This window comes from Mustela erminea, chromosome X (assembly GCF_009829155.1).
Source record: "Mustela erminea isolate mMusErm1 chromosome X, mMusErm1.Pri, whole genome shotgun sequence".
Classification (NCBI taxonomy): domain Eukaryota; kingdom Metazoa; phylum Chordata; class Mammalia; order Carnivora; family Mustelidae; genus Mustela; species Mustela erminea.
The window spans coordinates 13,283,656-13,302,054 of NC_045635.1; the positions used below are offsets into that span (position 1 = coordinate 13,283,656).

Below are 18,399 nucleotides of genomic sequence, written 5' to 3' on the forward strand. Positions count from 1 at the left end.
CTCAGATGAGCAAAATCTGAGCTCTCTGGAAATGGTCCAGAGATACAGCAAATATATGGCTTAGGAATGTTCTCGAAGCTAGAAGATGGATTGTGGCCATTTAAGGAATCATTTTCTCATGTCACATCAGGAATTAGAGTCCTAGAAGAACATTCTCTACCCACCCTACACCCTCTCATTGTATGAGTGAGGAGAACCGAGGCACAGGGAGATGAAATGATGGGTCTATGGACACACCGATAGTGGGCTGAATCTAGAAAGAAGTTCATTGCTTTTCCCACAGCCCCGGAACACCAGCCCTGCTCTTTGTACAGAGAGCCAGTGATTCCGGACCACAACCATTGGTCTCGCCACCATCACCAGGGAGGTCTGGAGGGTCAGGACAACCAAGGGAAAGACCAGAATCTTTAGAGCTATCCTCTGGCTGCTCTAGACGATAAGAACCACAGTTGGTAGCTCCCCGACAGGGATTACCCAGGGTCTAGCTAGGGGGCTGGTGTGTGAAATGCACTGTATTACAAATGACAAATTACAAAATTAATCCAACCTTCTGAACCATCATGACAACTGGAAAAGTAATTTGGGCACACCTCATGCCCTTGGGCTCTCTGCTAGGCCCCCAGGGGTCTGAATCGCTTGGGCACTTCTCTGCAGCTGTTATAATTGAAATAGTGGAGACTGGTCGGACAGTGAGCCAATTCGAAATACGGAAACATGATTACCAAGTTTCTTTCACCAGATATTTGGTTGAAGTCTGGCATGTGATTTACACCCTCCTCTCATTCCTAGAATTCTCCGATAATTACATGGATATGAGTTGTATCTTATCCCAATGCTCATTAAGTTCTTTAGGGATAGAGATAATATTTTTTTATTCATTCACTCATTTATTCATGCGTGCACACAGGCATTTATTCCACAAATGAGTGCCTTCTAGAAGTCACTAGGGATGGGAGATAGTGCTAGGGGAAGTAGAGGACAGAATAAAAGCTGTCTCCCACCCTTCAGTGCCTTCCCATATTACTCGAAATATAAGCCCACGTCCTTAGAACCATCTGTCCGATCTGTCCGGATCCCCCAGTGCTTTCATCTACGTCTGGTATCATGATACTCATAGTCTGGCTGGAGGTAGAGAAGGCCATTAGGTGAGGTTAGAAGGGATGACTAGTTTCATTCCTTTAATTTCTTTAACTCACTTATTCATGCATGCATTATTTGACACCCATTTAATCTGACCTCCATGTCAGGACCTGTGCTGAAAGCTGGGTTATTGATGGCGAATGATGTTTCAGTTCTCATGACCCTTATAGTCTACAGAGGGGAGCTCCAGCGAGAAAACAGATTGGCCAATGTCTAAACAATCACACGTTCTGATAAGCTCTCTGAAGAAAAAACAAGACACAGGGGAAAGAATAATGGGAGAAACCTGATTTATACTGAGGGCCGGACAAGGCATCTCTGGGGGAAGTAATCTTTAAAAAGAAGCCCTGAAGAGGAAGATGAGGTAGGCAGGGGTAGAGGAGAGAAAGGATTTTTTTTCAGAGGGAGGGAAAGGCCGGGCATACTTGTAGACCATTCTGCCCTTGGGCAACTGGTGGGGCAGGTGTGGGGGGGGGTTGGGGTAGAATGTAATGAGGCTCTCTCAAGGTACAACCACCTCAACAGGTAAGATTTCTGGGTGGAGAGTTATGGAGAGTGATGTCCATATCGCTGACTCCCCTACACACACACACATACTCACCCTCCTACTGGGACACACTTTGTTGGCCAGAATTAAGTAGGGTCCACTCCTACATGCAAAACAGGAAAATTTCTCTTTGCTTTCTTCATCAGCTTCCCTAAAACTTCGTACCACAAAGGACACACTGAACCTAAAACCAGAAGGCTCTTCCACTTGTGAGTTGAACTTGAACTACTCGAAGCTTTTCTTGTCTGTTAATATGAAGATACTCTATTTGTCCTATCTCCTCACGATTTTTGTGCAAAGGTTTAAAGAGTTAACATTATTAAATAGATATCTTTTTAATTTGAGACTCAATTTTTAGAACACTTTGAGGTTCACAGCAAAATTGAGCACCAAGGTACAGAGATTTCCCAGACAGCCCGTGGCCGCCCTCCCCCAACACACCGCGTTCCCAACGATCAGCACCCTCCCTCCCCCGGAGCGACTGTTTCGGTAACAACTTAGCCTGTTTGCACTTTTCTTCCTGCGTGTAAAACTACTTGTACCAGAGTAGATGAATTAAATTGCACCACCTTTGTACAAGGCAGAGCACTCATTGTACATGCAACGAGGGCCTGAAACTGAAAATTATCTCAATTTTGTCGTTTTCCTTTTGAATGTTTGCTTTCCGAATCCGGCCAGCATCACAGCTTCTCCACGGGGAGCTAACTCTAGTTGTTGCTTCCTTGAACGTTCCCTCCTCCTCCCCGTTAGAACATTTTTCTTCTATTTTTAAAAGCTGTTGTGAAAGTGCTAGTCTCTGAAAGGGATTAAGTGGGTTAATTTGCATTAAAAAGCCCCTTTATTTAGCGGGTATTTAAAATCTCTAAATACCACCACCACTATCCACCCCTCCCCCCAGATGGTGACTGGGAAGGGGGGGCACGGGTTCCAGCTATAAGACGCCCTAGACTAAACCCAGCCCAGCCCATTCCCCCCGCACCCTCCTCCGCCCCCTTCCGCAGATTTGGAAATCTTGTCTTTCGTATCAGGTTGCACGTGAAATCTTTGTCAAATCTTTTTTTGTACACACTCATAAATAATACTACCCGCAGTATCACTAATAGTCACAAGACACAGTGGGTGAATTTCAATGACTGAGCTGCCGGGGAGAAAATGAATGGACTGTTAATAAGATCGCTCTCAAATAATAGCTAAATTATTAAATCGTAGTGTGGGGGGTGCCCCTTCCTTAGTGTGGCAAATTAGATTTGGAGGTGCAAGGGTGAACATCTCAGGAATATTACATTGCAGAGCCCTTTGGAGGGATTTTAAGCTCTTCTATAGCCTTCTCGCCTTTACCGGAGCTCATGTTGATTTCTATTTTTCGTTGGCTTTTATTAGCAGAGGGTGTAGCAGACAGTATCGGTTTTCTGCCACATCCCCTTGGTATCCACCTCTGTGCCAAAGTCTCTTTACTGCAAACACCTGCAAAGCTCCGCCAGCAGCCGGGGGAATTTCTGGAGCCCCACGAGCGCCTGGGCCCGCCCTCAGGGCAAGCCCCGGGTGCTGGAGGGCTGATCCCTCCACAGCTGTCCGCATCTAGACGGAGGCCAGTGGGGAGATGAATGCCCAGCGGCCTCTCCCCTCCACGGCAGCAACTCTGGGGTGGGCTGACTCTCCCCGGTCTGTGGCAACAACGGGCTCTGGGAGTTCCCCAGCAAGGCTGAGCGCTGGTGACCCCCAGGGGTCCATAACATGCCCTTTACTGGCTCCCTTCCCTTCCGGCCCCACTTCCCCCACTGCTGTTTCCTCAAATCACCCCCCCCCAAGAAATGAAGAATTCTCAAAAATCATGCTCTTAGGTTCTGCTTCTAGGGTAACCCACAGCAAGACAGGAAGTGAATGTAAAGATTTTTCTCCCCCTACCAATTATCACGAAGCAAAGGCAACACTTCAAATTCCCTTTCACAGGGACGCCCGGGTGGTTCAGTGGGTTGGGCCTCTGCCTTCAGCTCAGGTCATGATCCTAGTGTCCTGGGATTAAGCCCCGCATCGGGCTCTCTGCTCAGCGCGGAGCCTGCCTCCTCTTCTACTCTGCCTCTCTGCCTACTTGTGATCTCTGTCAGATAAATAAATAAATTTTTTTAAAAAATTCCCTTTCACAGAGCAACTTTGCTAAGTCCCCTGCTCTTGCGGCATGGCGGCATTTTGCAGCGGGAAAGCCCCAAGTTCAGATCCTGTGTTTGCCATGGACTGGCTGACTGACCTGTGTGACCTTGCTCAAGTTATTGCCTCAGTGAACCTCAGTTTCCCCGCTTTTAAAGAGGGATAATGGTATCGCCCTCCAGAATTATTAAGAGCATTAACTAAGTAGGTTAACTATGACATAACTGTGTAGGTCAACAGCGCAGCCCAGAGCCTGGCATGTGGTAGCCAACCAGTACATGCCAGTTCTTTCCCCTCCAGTAGGTCGTTCTCAGCCTCTTGCAGCACCACTCCATGTTCCTGTCCTTGTAGCTTTTCTCCCAGGAGAATAAAACAGAGACCCAGAGCAAGAATACATCAAGATCGGAGAGCTTTCTGTGACTACCAAACAATGGTAAAGATAACCATGAGGAAACCCTTATCTGGCTAAAATTTTTTTCAGTCCACTTTTTTAACTATTTTTTTAAAAATTCTGACGCTAGAGATTAAGCTGAATTGTATTAACATTCTACTCTTGTATTCTACGACGGCAAACAAAAAAAAAATCATGAGCAAAAAAACCCAAAATAAAACAAAACACAGAGAAGCATATAAAACTAAATATGGAACTGAGCTCTAACAGCTGAATGGAGAAAGGCATTAAAATAATTTAAAAATCACAAGTTTATGGTAAAGTGTTAAGAAACTGAACATTTACAGACTATTTAAAAACTGAAATTGCTGAGTGTTCAGAAACTACCCAGACGGATCAAGAGGGGTGAAGAGCCGAAAAAGCGTAGCGATGAATCTGCATGGTTTCCGCCACTCCCCGTGCTGCCCGTCTCTGAGGGGAACCTGGCACCTAGGTACTGGGCTGGGCTAGTGCTGGCGGCAGGCCCGGGCCGGGGCCGAGGTGGGGGTAGCTTGTCCGCTGCCAGGTACTTTCATGGGGCTTGCGATTTTGATCTCTACCCAGGACACCTGGTGCATCTTGGTGATTGGGGGGCACTCTGACACCCCATCAGGCAGCCAATTAAAATGCTTGGAATTTAAAATTTAATTGGCATTCCCAGTAGCTGCGTCCAAACCTGCCCCATAGCCTTTCTCCTCTAGAGGGTGGATTCAATGTCACCGAATCCAGGGTGGCCAAACGTTAGAGGAAAGAGGGACTGGAAGTTTGCCAATGGGGGCAGCCTGGTCCATGTGGCCGTGGAAGGCCACGCTGTCCCTGAGTGGTGTAAGGCTCTGGACGGAGTCCCTGCGGCCTGGGGTGGAGGCAGAGGATGGGCACGTGTGAGAAAAGCTCCCACGATGGCTGCCAGTGTCTTGCTCTCCTGACCGCCTGCAAGGATGACCAGAGACCTGGCTGACCTCCCGGGTTGGGGTGACTCCAACGTGACCAGACTGGTCCGTCTGACACCCTCAGTGATGGATTGCCAAGCTCGGGCGGGTGTTGTGCCCTGCTCAGCTGGGACGGAAGTGTACTTCCGGTCACCCGGACCGGGCCCCTGCGCTCTCTCGTAGTATTTCCTTGATCTTGAAGCTCCCTTTCCCAGTGAGAGAGCCGCCCCGATATGGGGTTCATCAGGCTCAGGGTGACCGACGTCTCCTGCCAGCTGTGCTATTGTGCTGTTGTCCCTTCCAGTTTGTCAGTCATCGTAGCTAAGGACTTAAAGGTAGCATTAGTGGCTCCAGCCAAAGTTGTAGTTCTCAGGCCAGTTCTCTTCTCAGATGTTGATATGTGCACCACGGTCCCCACAAATCTTGATCGAGTCTCCTTTCTTTCTGATGATGCTGCCAACTTCCTTCACATGCGTGAGGAGCTGGGTGGTGAATGTGACCTTTAATCCATTTTCAGTCCTAGCCTCTCGATACTGGCAGGGCCCCTGTTGTCTTCCTGCCAGTCCCTAGTGCTCCTCCCCCTGGCCTTCTGCCCTTCCCCTTCCCACCCACTCCCCTTTTCTCTGTGGGCCTGCAGTTTGGGGCCTTCAGCGGTACTAAAGGAAAGACTTGACCATTCAAAGTCCAGCTCCTCAGAACTCTGCTGGACACCGAGACAGGTGTGACGAAAGGAGACACGCCGCGCCCTCCGCACGAAGGGAAAACAAGTGAGACACTTGATGACATTTACATGAAGAAGTTTTGTTCAACGAAAGACCCCTTAAGAAAGAGAAAAAGCAGGCCATAGAGCAAGAGAAGATATTAGCAACTCCTATACCCCACAAAGGACTTTTATCCAGAATAGACTAAGAAACTCCTACAAATTGAGAAAGAAATAGAAACTCAGTCGAGAAATGAGCAGAAAGCTTGAACATGAGCTGCTCAAAAGAGGATATCCAAGCGACCAATAAACATCGTAAAATGTGCTCAACCTCAGCACTAATCAGAGAAATGCAAATCAAAATCGCTGCTATACATTGAATAGATGGGCAAAAAATGAAAACATCTGACAGTATCAAATATGACCTAGGATGTTAGAGCAACTGGAACTGTCATACACTGTTGGGACCAGTGTCAGGTGGTGCCCTCGATTTGGAAAAGAGTTTGGCATTATCTGTTGAAGTTCAAGATAGTTCTACCCTAAGCCCCTCCAATACATACTGTATAATTCCATTTATGTAGCTTTCACAAACAGACGAAACAAGTGTATAATTTAGGTATGCATATGTAGGTGGCAAAGCAATAAAACACTGCAAGGAAGTCATTCCCATAAAGTCAGGGAAATGAAGGGAGGAATTTGTAATGGGCCAGGAGGAGTCTAGGGGAGAGGTTGACAATGTTCTATTTTTTGACCTGGCTGGTAGTTACAGGAGTGTTTGGTCTACAATAATTCATCATGCCACATGTTTGTACTTCATGTACCTTTCCATTTGTGTGTTGTATTTCATTTTAAGAAAGTTTAAGAAAACCCTTTCTCCAAGTATGCTCTAAGAAACATTGGTTAATGAGATTTTAGTTCCTCACAGAAAGGATTCCATGGTCAAATACAATGCAGCACAAGCATAAATAAGGATGAATAGGTCTTTAATATGCCAAGGTACCTTGTGACATTCCAAGAGGAAGCAAGTGTATGCCCTGATTTATGTGACCATGGAGCCCTTTTCCTGAGGGACATTTTACAGAGCATATAGTTAGGGGAAGGGATGGAAAAAAACCACACAGCAAGACCCGGTTTTATGAGCCTGTTGATCTGGTCCAACCCAGGGCCTCAAGAGCTTTATACAAAGCCTAAAATGCAAAGCAGCAAGCAAAGTAAGTTTTAAGTTGTGCTGCACTGGAGGCCCTCACTGTTCTTAAAATGTTCATAATTTCTGGCATTTACTCGATTGACCCCAAATAATGAATAGTGAGGGGTCAGCCCACACCCATACCCATACCTTCTGCCACGCTTGCTCCAGTTTTCTTAGTCATTACATTGATCCTTGTTCGTGGATGGATGGAGCAACCTATATGTGCTTCCTTCTTGTTTTATGCTTCTGTCAATTTCTAAGCAAAATCATTCTGATGGGATCCCACAGCCGTCCTAGTGCTGGTGCGCTAACTCTGCACTCACCAGGGCATGAGGTCAGTTAGCTTTCATTGCATGACCGCCCCCAGAAGTGGCCTAAACCGACAACCATAATTCTATGCTCTGGAAATTTGGGGTGGGCTCAGATGGAAGAGTCTTCTGCTGGTCTTAACTGAGTGTCATCTATGTGTCCACAGGCCACCGCTGGGCCAGCCAAGACACTGGCTGGCAGTTAGCTAGGATACTGGAGGCCGCCATTTTAATTCCAGACATGGATTTCTCTCATCATCCATCATGCAGCCCTGGATGGGCTTGTTCACATGGCAGCTCTAATAAGAGTCCTAAGGATAGCAAGAGGGGCGCTTGGATGGCTCAGTTGCTTAAGCATCGGACTCTTGATTTCAGCTCGGGTCATGATCTCAGGGTCCTGGGATTGAGCATCCCCACCCAGCTCCCCTTTCAATAGTCTTCTTGAGATTTTCCCTCTCCCTCTGCCCCTTCCCTCCATGCGCGCGCGCTCTCTCTCTCTCTCAAATGAATAAATAAATCTTTAAAAAACAAAACAAAACAAAAAACAAAAACAGGAATGGCAAGAGAGGGATAGCCCCAATGGGCAAGTGCTTTTCAGATCTTTGCTAGTATCACATTTGTTAATACCTTATTGGTCAAACAGATCACATGGCCAAATCTGGAGTCTGGAGCCTGTAGAAGGAGCCTACACAAGGGTATGGATATAGGGAGATGGAACAAATCAGCAGCCATTACTAAATCAATCTGCCAAAGGTATTTCTGGCGTCATAGCCATTCATGATCAAAACTGTCTCTAAAACTTCGCTGACTTATGGCATCTCTGGTACCATCAAATTCACTGCTGAATTGTATTTTTAAAAACAAACCTGTTCATCTGTCTTTTCAAGGAATGATCCAAATACGAAAGGCTGATTAAAATAGAGATCTATTACATTTTCAAAGATATGATGAAATGTAAATAGTTCCCCCTAGGGAAAGTGTGCAAGATGATTATTCAAGGAGAAATTTAATTATAATCTAAAAAAACCCCAGGAATTATAGCAGATATGGATTATCATTAGATTGTGTTTGTTACAGAAACACAAAAATGATGACTTTTCCTTTAATTCCATTTGTTTTTAATTTAAGAAAATCTGTTCCTTGGTTTTTTTCAACATGACTCTGTCATGTTTACAACTTAACTGTTGCAGACTTGGAATTATTATCTAAGACTGGACATATGAACTTTGTCTGTCGGAAGAGCAAAAGCCTGTCCTGTTGGGTAACAATGGCTGTGGGAGGCAGTCATGAAAAGGCAGAACAGTCCCAAGTCTGCTTTCTGTTGTTTTCAGGCATTGATAGTCTTCGGCTATGGCCATGCTGAGTAGGAAGGGGTCTCCCATCTTCAAGTCCTATCAGTATTTGGGGGCAATCTGTCTCAGCAGATAGCAAGGATCATCATGTGACTCCAGATGGGAATACCAATCTTTATTCCGTTTGACCACTTAAGGCCGCCATCTTGTGCTGATTTTGTACTATCAAGACCACAAGAAAAGACTGTCACTAAGAATTTTAGACTTTCAGTTTGGTTACCCATAGTTAAGATGTGCTACTTTTTGCTTTGGATGACACTGAAGTCTGTAGACAGTATAGAATTCGATCAAGTCATAGTTTTGTCTAAACTTTTGAAGTTGAGAAGATAGTGATGCTGATAGAGTAGCACCCGTTGCCAAATTCTGAACAAGAATCGTATCATTTAATCCTTACAGCCACCCCCATCTCTGTTTGATGGCGGAAAAAAGCCAGAGCCACCGAGAAATTAACTAACCAGCCCAAGGACCGATGACTTGTGCATGATGGCATCAGGATTTGAATCCAGGTCTGATTCTAAAGTTCCACTTTTAAGTACTCAGCCCTGCCACACCTTGAGGCGAACTTGCTGGGTATGTCTGGGCACCACCATCATCGTCATCTATACTTTTGTTGAGTGCTCACTGTTTGTAGTGTGGGCAGAGCTGTGCTGGAAGTGTGGCATAAAAATGCCTCTTGCACAATAGAACGTGGGATAAACAAGCTTATAAATAGCTCTCTCTAGTTGGCAGCCTTGGTGGAGAGGGAAAGCATAAATTAAAAGAACTTTGTCAATTGACAAACCTGCTTTTAGTTAAGAGTTTAACACCCTCCACCTCTCTCAACGGATCTCTGTAAGAGTTGATAACAAGCAGCAAAATGGAACGATTTGAGTCCTAGCCCATCTCCGCTATGTCCACCCTGAAAGTGATTTACTTGACGAAGTCATATGAATTTAGGGAACCCAAGAGAGACCAGAGAGATCCTGGATATCTCACAGCTGTAACTTTCAGATACCAAATCCTTTAGAAATGACCTTTTACATTTACGTATGGTTTTGTCTCTGTCTGAGGTCAGTTAAGGGCCTAGACTCAGGAAACAGACTGCTTGGGATCAAGCTCAGAGCTGCCATCTTAGTAGCTGTGTGACCTTGGATAAGTCATTAAACCTTTCTCGGCCTTCACTTCCTCAAATGGAAAAAGAGAATGATGATAGTGTTCTTTGCAATTGAATTATTATGGAGATTAAGATAATATATGTAAAAACACAGTGTCTGGTACATAGTAAGTGCTATTTAGTTGTTAGTTATTGATATTGTTATTCTGCCAAACAGCTTGAATCCGGTAGAGGTTTTCAGTTTTTTTAATTAAAAATGTTTTAAGTAATTTAAAAATTTTTTAATAGAAAAAGCATTTTTTTCTGATTTAATAAAAAGTAATATGTGTTCATCTGAAACTAATGATGTACTATATGTTGACTAATTGAATTTGAATTAAAAAAGTAATGCATGTTCTTTGTGAATGTTTAGAAAATGCAGAGTTATACAAAATTGCCTTCAAATTTTAAGTATCCAAATTTGACTGGCCTGAAGTAACATAATGAACAATCCAGAACTTAGTGGCTGGAAGCAGTGATCATGACTTCATCATTCTAGCTTGGCTTCCATGGATCTCTGCAGTCTTCTGGATGCTTGGCTGGACTGGGTGGCTGAGCAAGACCTTATCACAGTTAATAGTTGACAGGATGTTGACTAGGACACCTCAGTTTTCCCCCACGTGACCTTTCTAGCAGGCTGTTCCCTTGCTGGAGAACAGGCTCTTCCCTTCTTCACATGGTGGTCTCAGTTTTCCAAGTGCAGCAACAGGAGGCAAAGCCCCGAAACCCAAACATTTTTGTGCCTCTGCAGGTACCACATATGCACATGTCCCATTGGCCAAACCAGTTACATGGCTAAGCGCAGATTTAAGTGGTCGAGAGACAGATTACACCTTTTAATCTGAGGCGAGCCAAAGCCATAATGCAAAGGTGCAGAAATAGAGATGGGAATAATTTGTGCTGAGATTTTGGAGTTCAGCACAGATAAATACTGTTAAAAATTATGTACAGAGAGGGGCGCCTGGGTGACTCAGTCAGTTGAGCGTCCAACTTTCGATTTTGGCTCAGGTCATGAGCTCAGAGTTGTGGGATCGAGACCCGCATGGGATCCTTGCTCAGCAGGGCGTCTGCTTGGGATTCTCTCTCTCTTCCCCTCTCTCAGCCTCCCCCCTGCGCTCTCTCTCTCAGTCTCTCTCTCAAATAAATCTTTTTAAAAATTATATATATGTAAATACATATGTGTGTATATATGTATACATACACACATATATTTTTACATGAAAAAATATACACCCAAACAAAAGTGGTATTTTTTTAATGATTTCTGTATATTTTTTTAAGTGATGATATTAAACATGATGTTTGTACCTTGTGTTTTTTCCCCATTAATTACATCCTGGGACATTTTAATGTCCTCATTTTAAGATGGGCATAATAATACATTGTATGGATTTACCATGACAAATTTAAACAAAGTATCTTGTAGGACTTACAGGGTGTTTCCAATTTTGCAATGAACTTCTCAATATGTGGACTTCTATTCATTTTTCTAATTAGTTCCTTGGTGAACATGTTTCAACCTCTGACATATTGCAAGAATACGGAAAGATACTATCCAGAGATGATATTCAAAATACTCCGCAACAGAATGGATATTGACCTCTGCATAGAGCACAGTCCTCAAGGTAACTCTTACATTGCTGGACTCAGGTGGCAGGAGAGAGGGCCGGCAGCTGAGTGGTTCTCAAAAGTGGTGGTTGTGGTGGGATATCTTATTTCCATGACAAGGGATCTCAGCCTTGGAGGAATGTATGCGATCTGTTTTCCATCACCCTCCCCAACAGGAGCGGGTGTCTATTTTTTAAATCTTTGCCAGTTGGATCCATGATAACAACAAAAATATTATCTTTTATTTTGTATCTTTCTAACCATAAGTGAGGGCATTTTTTTAAGGTTTCATCACCACTTCTGTTGTGTTGTTATTGTTGCTTTTGATGACTTGCTTGTTTATGGCCTCTGCCCATTTTGAGGGTAGGGGGCATTGGTTTTTTTTTTTTTTTTTTCATTAAAAAGCTAGTATTTATTGATGCCTTACAGTGTGTCACTACGCTAAGCTCTTAATAGGCCTTACCTATTTTAATATTCACCGTGACCATGTAGAGTTATTCCGATTCCCATTTTAGAAACATGAAAATAGAATCCCAGAGATTCAGTAAGTGCCCACCAGGATAGTGTTTGTAAGTGTTGGGGCCAACCATCAAATCCAGACAGTTAGATCCTCTGACGGATGTTCTTAATCATTCTGACCCTCTTCTCTTGCTCCTGCAGTATTTACTCATAAGAGCTCTTTACATACGGATAGTCACTGTTTTAATACATCTTGTACATTTTCCCTACTTTGTCCTTCTACTTCGAACTTTCCTTATGGCATCGCTTACTGTATAAGTGTTTGAAAATTTTACAGACGCACTTTTCTGTGTGAATTGTTTTTTTCAGTTTGAGGTCTAATTGACAAATAAAATTGTCATATATCTAAAGTGCACACCATGATGATTTGGTATGATGTACACTGTGGAAAGATTCACCCCCATCGAGTAAATTAACACACTCATCACCCCCACATATTTACTTTTTGTTTTTTTTTTTTGACAAGAACACTGAAGTTCTACTCTCAGCAAATTTTAATTATATAATGCAGTATTATCAACTATAGTCATGATGTTATACATTAGAACCTTAGAACTTATTCGTCTTAGAACTGATAATTTTACACAGTTTAAAAATCTTTGATATGGTCAAATATCTCAAGCTGCTTTCTTAATGGGTTTTGTCTCTAATAGCATTCTCAGATGTTCCCTATCAGAAGGATATAAAAATATTTATGTTCATTTTCTTCTATATAGAACTTCAGAATTGCCTGTGCTAGTAACATATATGTGCTTAGGCCCCAACTCAGACCTGTTGAATCAGGATATCTACAGTGAGAGATAGATGTTTATGCTTTTAAAGAGATACACAAACTTACAGTCCGAGAGGACTGGTAAATGGACACATTTAGCTCTTCTTCTCAAGGCATGTGAAATTGAAGAAATACTAAATTAAGAATCTATCTACGAGATCAATTCCAGATGGGTTAAAAAGTTAGTTGTGAAATCCCAATCTTAACTTACAGAAGACCATGTAGGAGAATATCTGAAATCTGTATTAGAGTTTTCTAAAGAAGCAGAACCAGTAAGAATATACATATGGAGAGGGGGAGGGAGAGAGGGAGAGAGAGGGAAAGATTTTAAGGAATTTCCTCATCTGATTGCAGGCAATAGAAAGTTCTAAATCGGCAGGGCGGGCTCACAGGCTAGAAATTGCAGCAAGAAGTTAATGTCTTGAGTCTGAAGGAAGTCTGGAAACAGAATTCCTTCCTCTTCTGGGGACCTCAGACTTTTCTCTCAAGGCCTTCAACTGATTGGGTGGGGCCCACATACACTCGGGACGGTGATCTGCTTTGTCTAAGTCTGCTGCTGTAAATGCGAATCACACGTCTAACGTACCTTCACAGCAACATCTAGACTGGTGTTTGGTCCAACAGCTGACCACAATAGCTTAGCTGGGCTGACAAAGAAAATTAACCACCACGGACAGTAGCTTTATGACCCTGTGGTAGGAAAAGATTTTTAAGCCACACACACACAAAGTGAGATAGAAAGAGAGGTTGATTTGATAAATGGTTTGAACCAGGGCAAAATGTTATACGGTTCTTCCTCCTCATTTGAGATGCCCCACCCCACCGACAGACCAGAGCCCATCTAGAAAATATTCTTCATGGGATCATTGCAACTGCTTCCTTGCCAGAGAGCTATTTTCTTACACTTCTGTGGCTCCCAATAAACACCAAGAAACACAGGACAAGAACATAAAAGAGACAAGTGTGTTTTAATTTAGGCTCCACAAACCTAGATATTAGCCATGGCACCACAAGGGCCCAAGCCAAAATACCAAACAGTGATGGATGTATTGTTTGCCTAATTTAAAACAAGCCTGATTTATTTTTAAAAACGCGACCTCAAGACACAACGCACCAGACGTGATATGGAATGTATTATATGCCTAACCAAAAAACAAAATGCTACTCGGTACAGTGGATTTGAAAATTATCTTGCTATTAATAGAACTCCGGGATGGCTGTGATCTGTTGGATTTGATACATTCAGGTTTTGGCAGCTGCTGGGGACTGAAAACAAGACGTTCCTTACATTATTACTTAATAAAGAAACTAGGTCATGAAATAGCCCTTTGGTGAATTTTTTAGAAAAGATTTTGAAGAGCCCAATTTCATCTTTACTAAGTAAGTCTGTGTTGCTGAGTATGTTGGTAAAAAGTAGCAGCGTGGTTAACGGAGTCCTTCTCTGGAACCGTGTAACCTTGAGAGGGGCTTGGGGTACCCGCCACAAATATCTGTCGAATCTAAAAGTGTCCTTCTCTTTCCTAGTCTGAGGGTCTGACACTGAGCTACTGATTGAAATGTTTGGATTGAGGACCTTTACAAACGTATCTGTTGGGCAGATAACGTTGTCAAGACTTTAAGGTAACACCGATCTGTTCTCCTAGGCTCCAAATACTTTTTAAAGGTTCAGCTGAAAAACATTGCTACCTCTTGGCCCCGCTAAAAACAAGCTTTTTTTTTTTTTTTTTTAGTTTTCATTTTAATTCCAGTTGGTTAACATAGAGCGTAATATTAGGTTCAGGTGTGCAACGTAGCGATCGAGCACTTCCATCGTCACCCGGTGCTCATCACAAGTGCGCTCCTTCATATCTGTCACCTGTTTCACCCATCCCCCCCCAAAAAAAAGCTTTTTTTTTTTTTTTTTTTGAACAAGATCGCCTGCAAAGCAAAACAAAAAACTTCAGTGAATTTTAGGGTTTGGTGTATTCCTGGTAGTAGATTCTGAGATGAGGGTTCATAAAAACCAGTAAGGAAATGCACCAGGAAAGGGAAGAACCGAGAAGGGAGATGTAGCATGCCAAGCCCCCAGGAGAGTGGCTTGGGCTCTCCTGCTCTGGGGACAGTGTAAGCCTTCATCAGGGGAAAAGGGAGCTGCAGTATTTGCAGAACCGCCCTCCCCCATGATAATCAGTGGATCGAGAGAGTGTAGCATAGATCTCTAGGCAATTCTGGATGTCCTTGCATGGACAAAGTAGGTTCTGTCTGCCTGTGGATTGTCCTACAACAAAGAGCTAGAGGTACCCGCCGGGTGTGGTGAGGGCCGTGACAGGTGTATGTGTGAAGGTGATGAAGGGCTCTGAAAGGCGGGACGTGGAGACACATGCCAGCGTCCGCCTTCTTGTTCCACAAGGCCTAATATGTCAGGGTCTCTCCACGAATTCAGAGCAAGCCTATATATGAAGGGAAGGAGTTTCTATGTAGGCGACAAAAGATTTGAAGCAAGTCACCCTATTTGCCTTGGTGTCTCTGCCCCCCAGCTTGAGTCAGTAGAATGAGGTCTAAGAGGAGCTTACACTGGAGATGGACAACTCTGTCACACTTGCCTCGTGAGGGCACGCCCACCAATAGTCCCCGAAGTCTGGGAGGTGGTGGACAATGAGCAGATCTGGAGGGCAAGAACAGAAAACCAATCCTGAAGGAAGCACTTGGGTCTAAGACAGAAAAATGAGCTCAGGCCAGGGCTTCACTGAGGAGAGGAAAGAGAAGGGGATGGGGGGGAAACACCTAGAACTGGAATAGCCATTATTATAATCCTAATACCAGATAAAACTCTATTGTACAATATAAATGATAATGCAGTAAATGAATTATTTAAATAACCATAATATAAATTGAACACAATATCCACATTTTGAGTACTCAATAGTCATATGCGGGTAGTGGCTACTGTATTAGACGGTCTAGCTCTAGAACATTCCATCATCACAGAAAGTTCTGTTGGACAGCATTGACCTAGAGCTTACTGAATGGGTCAAGGTTTGAGATGTAATGGGCCTCACTTGCATCTCAAACTCTTGATTTCTTCTTCTCCAGATTCAGCTCATAACAAATCAAATTTTGCCCATGGGATTTCCCTGAAAACATTGCAGTAGCTTGTTAAAGGACAATAGTATGGTGATACTTTTTAAACTTTCTGTCTGGAGGTACCTTCGTTAAATGACCTTTGACTCCTGAGTTTTTAGTGGTTAAATGTTAACTCAGATTCAGTACACACTGAGCTTCCAGTGAGTATTACAACAACCAACCAGTCACGTACACTTTCTTCCTTGATTGCTGTTTTCCTTTAGCTTATTGTTCGGGTCCATTTTAATCTTTACAAGGAACAAAATTTGATCTCAAGGGGGAGGAGGCAAGAAGCCACGCGGGAGTGGAAAATGTGGCAGAATCTAACTTTCTCCCTTGTTCTGCCATCTCCCATTTTCACGTGGCCAGAGAAGGACAATCCCACTCCGATGTTTGGACAGCTTCAGACCAGACCCAGTGACCAGGTAGAATTGGGGCAGAGTATTGCCAAAAGCTTGGTATCCACAGTTGCTTTTGTTGACATTTCAGAGCATTTTTTTTAAACTGCAGATCGCCCTGGGGGCCCCAGTTGCAAAGTCTGAGGTTGAGGAGATCCTGTGTTATCCTTGATCGCCTTTTTTCCAAACTTGAGTTACAGATTGCCTTAATTGGGGTCCTCTCCAAAGAAGACGCTGACCCAAGGGTTCAAGAGCAAGCACTTTGTTAATGCAGGAACTCCCAGAAATCCAGGTGGTGGGCACGAGAGAGGAAAAGCGAGGAAGCTAGGGAAGATATGCTCTCAGGCCAGTTTCTCAGACACAACTCTGGGATCCACGGCTTCAGAAATATCCCGCCGGAGGGTGAGAGAGCCGGGGCACTTATCCACCCTTTATCAGCAGCCGTTGGTTGAGGCATGTCAGGGGAGGGCACGTAGAGGAACGCTTTGGGCCTACTTTGGGCATGCAAGGACAAATGGGGCCTGTTGGAGGACAGGGGTGGACTTCACGGAGTCAGCTACACAAGCTTATTTTTATTTTCGAGTGGACAAAATAGACCCAGGGGTCTCAGAGTATAGCCTTTCCAGGTCCGAGAAGGGCCGCTCGTCTGGTGTGGAGGACACGATGAGTCACTGCCCACTGGAAAAACAAAAGAACTTTTAACGGGCAGTTTGACCCCTGGTCAGAACATCCCAGATAGTTGAGTGAAGGGACAGAGCCTTTGGTATTAAATGCCTTGGAACCGAAAGGGCAGGGAGCCAGTGTTCTGGCTTTTGCACCAGAGAGGACATGGAACGACTTATTTTAACCGCTTGTCAGAGGCTCCATGGGCGGCTCGTGCATTCTGGAATTTCTGAGAGAGACTTACCAAATGCTTTCTGCTGAGGCTGACGAAGCCAAGCTGGGGCATCTGCATGCCAGGAATATATGGTTGCATATGTGCCACTGTTTATCTGTTTGCAAAATATGCCGTATGTTGACAGCCTGACATATGTTGAGCTATATGGAAGATCAGGCAGAGAGAAAGAAGAGCCAGAGGATAAGAAAGAGAGGAGAAGGGAAGATATGAAAGGGAAAATAAACCCTTGTGAGTTTGGCTCCTAAGGCGTGTATCTCACAGTGGAATGTATGGAAAGGATCTTGGCAATGATCTGGTCTGGTGCCCCCCGTTCCTAAATGAAGAAACTGAAGCCAGCATTCTCATGGCCCAATGACCAGAAAGGCAGGGGCAGGAGCCCCGGGGTTCTGCCTCCCTTCCTGGTCTCCTTGCATTTTGGGCTTCTGTTTCTTTCACGCCCACATGCTCACCCACCTGCCTCCTGTCTTCTGCCCCGTCTCCTCCTACCCATCCAGTCCCTGTCCACTCTTCCGGGGCCTCGGTCTCCCCTCATATTTCTCTATAAAATTATAATCCACTTGCATGCAGAGATTCTTTCCTCTTTGACCCTCCTCAGTGCGTGTCATAGAAGCTTCCACATAGTAATAATAGTAGTTGGCAATTATTGAGTGTTTACTATGTGTTAAGTACCACGTTTAAAGTTTGACATGAATCAGCTCATTTACTTCTCCCATTAACCCTGTGAAATGAGTACCCACCATTAGTCTTATTTTATACTCGAGGAACCTGTGGCACAGAAAGGTTAGGACACTTGCCTAAGATAACACAGCTGGGAAGTCCGTCTCAGGGCTGCTAATGCCAGACTTCCAGCTCATACCCACAAGCCTAGACTTCCTTCCAAGGACCATCTGAGGATTTGAATTTATTTCACTGCTATTAAATGCTGACAAGATCGTTTTTATTAAAAAAAAAAACAATTAGATATCAGAGTGTGTAAGAACAGTTGTCCTCTCAGAAAGAAAGCAAAAAAGAAACACTAAACAAATCATTAAGATCACTCAGTAAAAAGTTAAATGAGCTTTTTTTTTCCTCAGTAAAAAGTTAAATGAGCTTCAACAAATTATTTAAAATTTATTATCTCCTTTATCAACATAGAATAAAAGAGAAAATCCTTGTCCTCCCTCAGAAAAACAATTTTATAAAGGGTAGTGTCATTTATGAAACGTTTAAAACCCGAGAAAGGCCAGAGAA

At 43.8% G+C, this 18,399-nt stretch overlaps 1 long non-coding RNA gene across 2 annotated transcripts in view; it reads left to right on the forward strand.

Annotated features, from left to right (window-relative positions):
• Window positions 1-18,055, forward strand: part of LOC116583296 — a 68,773-nt gene extending 50,718 nt beyond the window's left edge. Inside the window, exons 1-4 of one of the 2 annotated variants that reach the window (XR_004282671.1) lie at window positions 9,166-9,310; window positions 11,370-11,497; window positions 14,296-14,391; window positions 16,472-18,055. This is a non-coding gene — a long non-coding RNA (uncharacterized LOC116583296). Of the gene's footprint in view, window positions 1-9,165; window positions 9,311-11,369; window positions 11,498-14,295; window positions 14,392-16,471 lie in introns of those variants that run through there. The other variant, XR_004282672.1, reaches the window with a different exon arrangement.
• Window positions 18,056-18,399: the final 344 nt, after the last annotated feature.